Below are 8,120 nucleotides of genomic sequence, written 5' to 3'. Positions count from 1 at the left end.
AGATTTGGTCTCACTGGGGTTGAGTTATGTTCCTAATGTGTGGCCAGATATTTTGTATCACTCTCCTCTTTTCAAAAAGTAAAAAGTTTGCTATGTAGGCATTCTTGTTTATGAATATCAGCATATATGTCTCCACAGATTATTTTGAGCAGGGGCGGTTTCTGGTGGGTCTTCCCAGGTGGCTCAGTGGTAAAGAATCCACCTGCTAGTCCAGGAGACCAGAAGACACTGGTTTGATCCCTGGGTCGGGAAGATCCCCTAGAGGAGGAAATGGCCACCCATTCCAGTATTCTTCCCTGGAAATATCCCATGGACAGAAGAGCCTGGTGGGCTACAGTCCATGGGGTTGCAAAGAGTCAGACCCAGTGAAAACGCATGCTAACTAATGGTTTCTGGTGAGGCCCAGAAAACCTGCTAGACAAATTCTAAAAGAGATATAACACTTTCACAGAGTATTTTAAATTAGTTTCATATTGTATTTTGTGTTGAGGGAAAAAAAAAAATCTCTGAAACATACCAACCAAATCTTTGAAAAATGATTACATATATAAAATCTATCATCTTAAAACATTTCTTTTATTTTTATTGAGACATAATTGACATATAAAATTGTGTGAATATAAGATATATGATATATTGATTTGATACCTTTATGTACTGCAATATGAATACCACCATAGCATTAACTAATATCTTTCTCATGTTGCATAGTTATTCCTTTTTTGTTGAGAGACCATTTAAGATCTAAAACCATTGAGGTGTATAATACAATATTGTTAACGATAGTCACTAGATTAGAGAGATCTCCAGAACTCACTGATCTTCTAACTGGAAGTTTGTACCTTTTAATGAGCAATCCACAACCCCTAATAACCACTATTCTACTCTCTGCTTCTAAAAGTTTGGCTTTTAGGTTACACATATACATGCTATTATAGAGTATTTATTGTTCACTCTGATTTATCTCAGTTAGCATAATGCTTTCAAAATCTGTGTTATCAGAAATAGAATTTCTTTCTCATGGCTGAATAATATTTCATTTTATGGGAAGATAGATATAGATACAGAAGCTATACATAGGTGTATACAGAGATATATCTTCCTTATTCATCCAATGGATTTATGGAGGTTTAGGTTGTTTCTATGTCTTGGTTATTGTGAATAATGCTGCTGTGAGACTGCAGATATCTTTTCAATATCCTGATTTCATTTCCTTTGGATATATATTCATAAGTGGGATTGCCAGTCAAAAGGCATTAATAGTTCCATTTTAAGTATTTTAAAGACCTTTCATTCTTTTCTCCATAGTAGCTGAACCAATTTATATTCATATATAAATAGTGCACAATTCTCCACATCCTCACTTGTTAAATCTTGTCTTCTTGATGATAGTCTAATGGGTGTTAGGTGATATCTTATTGTGGTTTTGATTTGCATTTATCTGATGATTAGTGATGCTGGGAATTATCTATGTGCCTGTTATCCACTTATATGTATTCTTTAGAAAAATTTCTATTCATTCTTCTGTCCATTTTAATTGATTATTGTTATTGAATTGTATGCATTCTTTATATATTTTGGATATTAATCCTTTATCCAATATACGGTTTACAGATATTTTCTTCCATCCAAAGGTTACCTTTTCATTGGTTGGTTGTTTCTTTTGCTGTGTAGAAGATTTATAGTTTGATGGTCTCCCATTTGTTTATTTTTTATTTCGTTACCGTGCTTTTGGCATCATATCCTAAAAAAATCAGTGCAAACAGCAACATGAAGGTTTTCCCCTATGCTTCATTCTAGGGTTGTTAAATTTCAGATATTTTGTTGAAATCTCTAATCAATTTTGAACTAATTTTTGTGACTAATGTAATATAGGAGTCCAATTTCACTTTTCTGCATCCAGTTTTTTTAACACTACTTATTGAAGAGACTAATCTTTCCCAAATGAGTATTCTTGGCTCTGCTGTTAACTATTAGTTGATCATATACATAGGCTTATTTTTTATCTCTATTTTGTTCCATTTTTGTACAGTTCTATTTTTATGCCGTTAGTATACTGTTTTAATTGCTATAGCCTCTTACTACAGTTTGAAATCAGAAAGTTTAATGCTTCCAGCTTTGTTCTTCTGTCTCAAGATTAATTTGGCTGTTTGGGATCTTCTGTTCAGCTCAGTTCAGTCCAGTCATTCAGTCGTGTCCGACTCTTCAAGACCCCATGGACTGCAGCGTGCCAGGCCTCCCTGTCCATCACCAACTCCCAGAGTTTACCCAAACTCATGTCCATGGAGTTGGTGATGCCATGCAAACATCTCATCCTCTGTTGTTCCCTTCTTCTCCTGACTTCAATCTTTCCCAGCATCAGTGTCTTCAAATGAGTCAACTCTTTGCATCAGGTGGCCAAAGTATTAGCGAGAGAGTAACAGGCAGGAAGGCCAGGGGTCTCCAAATGGAGGAAATAGCCTGCAAGTGTCAGACATTTTTATCTCTCTTAAGTGGCAGTAGGAAACAAACTAGCGTTATTTTCTTCTTCTCTATACAAATTTAAAAGGAGGTTTCTCTTAAAATACTGTGTTGCCATAACAACACCTGGTTTTACTTGAAGTTAATTATTCTCAAACCTTGAGTTAACCAATACATTTTTCTTATGGAAATGTTTGTCTTAAGCTATGTTAATGTACTATGCATTTACCCCAAACTCTGTCTTCAAGTCAGTTCTACCTAATGACTCAGAACCTACTTGACAAACCACTATGTTATACTCAGATATTGTTCCCCTAATCTATGTAAATAAAACTATTTGTATGGTAATCTACCTTTCTACAAAATTCAAGTTAATCATTATATGGCCCGGGATGAATCATCTGGTGTCAAGATTATCCCAAAATACATCTTATGGGTGAGGATACTGGTGCCATTCTGAGTTTTAAGACATTCCTTTCTTTCATTAACAGACTGCTAGTGACTACATAACATCCAGCTGAAGACTAGTGGCGGGGTACTCTTTCTGCCCCCTTCTGATGCCTATGTCAGAATCTTTCTCTATCTCCTTTATACTTTAATAAAACTGTATTACACAAAAGCTCTGAGCGATCAAGCCTCATCTCTGGCCCCGGATTGAATTCTTCTCCTCCAGAGGCCAAGAATCCCGGCATCTTTTCATTCAGCAACAACCTTTCATTAGAGTTTCAACTTCGATATCAGTCCTTCCCGTGAACCCTTCAATGAACGCTCAGGACTGATCTCCTTTAGGATAGACTGGTTGGATCTCCTTGCAGTCCAAAGGACACTCAAGAGTCTTCTCCAACGCCATAGTTCAAAAGCATCAATTCTTTGGCACTAAGCCTTCTTTATAGTCCAACTCTCATATCCGTACGTGACTACTGGAAAAACCATAGTCTTGACTAGATGGACCTTTGTTGACAAAGTAATGTCTCTGCTTTTTAATATGCTGTCTAGGTTGGTCATAGCTTTTCTTCCAAGGAGCAAACATCTTTTAATTTCATGGCTGCAGTCACCATCTGCAGTGATTTTGGAGCCCAGAAAAATAAAGTCAGCCACTGTGTTCACTGTTTCCCTATTTGTTTGCCGTGAAGTGATGGGACTGGATGCCATGATCTTAGTTTTCTGAATGTTGAGCTTTAAGCCAACTTTTTCACCCTCATCTTTCACTTTCATCAAGAGGCTCTTTAGTTCTTCATTTTCTGCCATAAGGGTGGTGTCATCTGCATATCTGAGGTTACTGATATTTCTCCTGGCAATCTTGATTCCAGCTTGTGCTTCATCCATCCTAGCATTTCTCATGATGTACTCTGCATATAAGTTAAATAAGCAGGGTGACAATATACAAAGGGGTCTTCTGGGATGCTATACAAATTAAAAAAATTTTTTTTTCTATTTCTGTAAAAATGTCATTGAAATCCTGATAGAGATGGCATTGAAAGTATAGATGACTTTGAGTAAAATGTACTCTTTCATAACACTAATTCTTCTATCCATAAACAAGAGCTATTTTTCAATTTGTTTATATCTTCTTTAATTTCTTTCATCAAAGTCTTTTAGTTTTCATTATATAGGTCTTTCACTTCTTTGGTTAAATTTATTTATGAGTCTTTTATTGGTTTTGATGCTACTATGAATGGCATTGTTTTTCATTTCTTTTTAAGATATTTGATTATTAGCATATAGAAATGCAACTGATTTCTATATATTAATTTATTCTACAACTTTGCTGAACTTGTTAATTAGTTTCAACAGTTTTTTTGTTTAAGTCTTTAGTATTTTGTATATATAAGACCATATTATCTGTAAAAAGAAAAATCATAATTTTACTTTTTCCTTGACAATTTGGATGCCTTTTATTTATTTATCTTTCTTTGATTGCTCTGATGGGAACTTCCTGAACTATGTTGAATAAGAGTGCTGAGAGTAGGCATCCTTGTTTTGTTCCCGATTTAGAGTAAAAATTTCAGCCTTTCACAGTTCAGTATGATGTTAGCTGTGGCGTTTGTTATATATGGGCTTCCCTGATAGCTCGGTTGGTGAACAATCCAGCTGCAGTGCAGGAGAACCTGGTTTGATTTTCCTGGGTTGGGAAGATTCACTGGAGAAAGGATAGGTTAGCCACTCCAGTGTTCTTGGGCTTCCCTGGTGGCTCAGCCAGTAAAGAATCCACCCACAATGTAGGAAACCTGGGTTTAATCCCTGGATTGGGGAGATCCCCTGGAGAAGGGAAAGGCTACCCACCTCAGTATTCTGGTCTGGTGAATTCCATGGACTGTAGAGTCCATGGGGTCACAAACAATTGGACACAACTGAGTGACTTTCACTTTTGTTATATATGGTCTTTTTTGGGGGTAGATTGCATATCTTCACTTCACTTAGTTGTTCTTCTGGACTTTTATGTTGTTCCTTTATTTGGGACATATTCCTCCTGCATCTCATTTTGTCTAACTTTCTGTGATTGTGATTTCCATTGTGCAGGCTGCAAGGTTGTAGTTCTTCTTGCTTCTGCTGTCTGCCACCTGGTGGGTGAGGCTAAGAAGTTTGTGCAGGCTTCTTGGTTGGAAGGACTGGTTCCTGCCCACTGGTGGGTGGAGCTGGGTTTTGTCCTTCTAGGAGGCAGGGCCATATCAAGGGGCATGTCTAGAGGGCTGTGGGCTCAGTAAGACTTTAAGCAGCTTGTCTGCTTATGGCTGGGGCTGTGTTTCAGCCCTATTGATTGGCCTGAGGCATCTCAGCTCTGGAGACTACAGGCTGTTGAGTGGTGCCAAGTGTTGGTAAGAAAATGGCAACCTTCAAGAGGCCAATGAGGGCTCCCCAGAACTGTCGCCACCAGTGTCTTTGTCTCTGCAGTGACCCACAGCCATCCCCTGCATCTGTAAGAGACCCTCCATTACTTTAAGGCCATCTGGCCCAGTCTCTTTGAAGTCACTGCTTTTTTCCCTGAGTCCTGGTGTGTGAAACCTTGTGTGTGCCATCTGAGAGTGGAGTTTGTTTCCCCTGCCCTGCAGAATTACTGTGCTCAAACCCCCTGCAGAATTACTGTGCTCAACCCCCCTGCAGAATTACTGTGCTCAAACCCCACTTGTCTTCAAAGTCATATTCTCTGAGGGCTCCTTCTCCTGTCACCAGACCTCCAGGTTGGGGAGCCTGATACGGGGCTCAGAACTTTCCTTCCTGTGGGAGATCCTCGGTGGTATAATTATTTTCCAGTTTGTAGGTCACCCACCTGGCATGTATGAGATTTGATTTTATCATGGTTTACCCCCTCCTAGCATCTCACTGTGGCTTCTTTTTGTCTTTGGATGTAGGGTATCTCAGGTTGATGGAGGCTTCACTCTCTGGAGTATGGCAGGGTTCAGGGAAGGACAGCTCACATAATTTGAAGTCAAATGCCGACATTTTATCAGTCAAAGGAAATCATAGGTCTTGTGTAATTTCAAGTAAGCTGGGAAATACAATCTTACTCTATGATCAGAAGGAGGAAAATCAGAAGTACTACATGGACAATACTAGGCAGTTGGAGAGAGATCAAGACTCAAGCCAGGATTCCTACTAATATACTTACCATTCTGCCTGATTGTTTAAGTTAAAATACCAGAGACAAGGGAGGATATTTGGTTATCTAATAAGAAAAATTAGTGAATTTATAGGATATAGCAATCACAAATATTCTTGCATCTAACAATAGAGCATCAAAATATAGGAAGCAAAAATTGACAGAATTAAAAAGATAAATAGATAAACCCATTATCATAGTTGGAGGATTTAATAGTCCTCTCTCAGAAATTGACAGATTAGGCAGAAAGAGAGTAAAAACACAGATCTGGAAAATACTGTCAATTAGCATCATCTAACTGATATTTACAGTACAATACACACAGCAAATGCAAAATAGACACATTCTTTTAAAGCGCACATGAAATTTCAACAAGATGTATCATTTGTATCATTTGGGGACCATAAAATAACTCAATAAAGTTTTTAATGAAATTTTTCACATATATCTTCTTATCATAATAGAGCTAAGTTAGATGCCAATAATAATAGTTATCCAGAAACTTCAGTCTTTTTCCTTTTTCTTTTCTGCTAATTAAAGCATCTGAGGAGTATATTAGCTATTTATTGCTGTATGACAAATTACTCAAATTAGGCTGCAGCCCATGGGGTCGCTAGGAGTCAGACACGACTGAGCGACTTCACTTTCACTTTTCACTTTCATGCATTGGAGAAGGCAATGGCAATCCACTCCAGCGTTCTTGCCTGGAGAATCCCAGGAACGGGGGAGCCTGGTGGGCTGCTGTCTCTGGTGTCTCACAGAGTCGGACACAACTGAGGTGACTTAGCAGCAGCAGCAGCACCTTAAAAGAAGAAGAAATTGTTTTCTTACAATTTTTGAGGGGCTGGGAGCCATTGAAGTGGGTGAGTCTGGCTCAGGATCTCTCATGAGGTTGCAGTCAAGATGTGGACCATTACAGTCATTGATAGTCTTGACTGTGCTGCGCTTAATCTCTAAGTCGTGTTCAACTCTTTGCAACCCCATGGACTGTAGCCCACCAGGTTGCTCTGAACATAGGAAATTCTCCAGGCAAGAACACTGGAATAGATTGCCATGCCCTCCTCCAGCGGATCTTCCCAACTCAGGGATCGAACCCAGATCTCCTACATTGCAGGTGGGTTCTTTACTATCTGAGCCACCAGGGAAAGGCTTGACAGGGCTGGAGAATCAGTTTGCAAACTCACTCACGTGGCTAGTGGCAAGAGGCCTCAGTTCCTTGCCACATAGGTTTCTCCACCGGGCTGCTGATGGCATGGTGATCGGCTTCCCCAGAGCAAAAATCTGCAAGAGATAAAGCAACTAAGATGGAAACTGCAGTGTCTTTTATAACCTAATTATGGCATCAGTTATGCACTGTTTTATTGGTCATGTAGAACAGCCCTTGCTACAATGTAGGAATGCTTTATAAAGAGGCAAGTACTGGTAGGTGACATTCATTGGGGACCATCCAGAAGGCTAGCTACTACAGGAAGCTTTTAAAACGTATTTAAGCCCTGGTTCAACCTCAGATCTATTAACTCAGAGTCTTTGGGGATTGGGCACTTGCTTCATTTTTCCTCTTAAGCTCCCAAAATTCTTCTCAATGTACAGTGTTGAGGAATATTACATAGTAGAGGAAATCCATTCAATATCATCAAGTAACATCAAGATCTGGTTAAACTTAATGGAACTCCAACCCTAAAAGGCAGAAAAGGAGTCATAAAAGGAACATAGGTTTTTACAAATCAATTAATCAAACAGAAATTCAATCTATAGATCAAAATTTTTGAAACATATTAATGTAAATTTCCATAACACCACTGAATATTTGCAGCCTTTGCAAGCAGCTCATACCTTTAAAGTTCTCCAGATTATTTCAATGAGCAGCCAAGTTTGGGAACCAAATCTTTACATGCTACTCACCACTGGAGCTTACTTTCTTTCTATCTAGTTTGTTGTTAGGCTTTCGAAGTGGTGCTAGTGGTAAAGAACCTACCTGCCAATGCAGGAGACATAAGAGACATGGGTTGAATCCCTGGGTCAGAAAGCTCTCCTGGAGGAGGGCATGGCAACCCATTCCAGT

General features: G+C 38.9%; 1 non-coding gene across 1 annotated transcript; it reads right to left on the bottom strand.

The window, feature by feature from the left end:
• Positions 1–384: 384 nt before the first annotated feature.
• Positions 385–445, bottom strand: LOC138428012 (U7 small nuclear RNA). The gene has a single exon (XR_011252253.1). It is a non-coding gene; the product is annotated as a U7 small nuclear RNA (small nuclear RNA).
• Between the last annotated feature and the right edge of the window lie 7,675 nt (positions 446–8,120).

The sequence above is a fragment of the Ovis canadensis genome, chromosome 22 (assembly GCF_042477335.2).
Source record: "Ovis canadensis isolate MfBH-ARS-UI-01 breed Bighorn chromosome 22, ARS-UI_OviCan_v2, whole genome shotgun sequence".
Taxonomy (NCBI): domain Eukaryota; kingdom Metazoa; phylum Chordata; class Mammalia; order Artiodactyla; family Bovidae; genus Ovis; species Ovis canadensis.
This window is presented reverse-complemented; position numbering and strand designations above follow the sequence as displayed.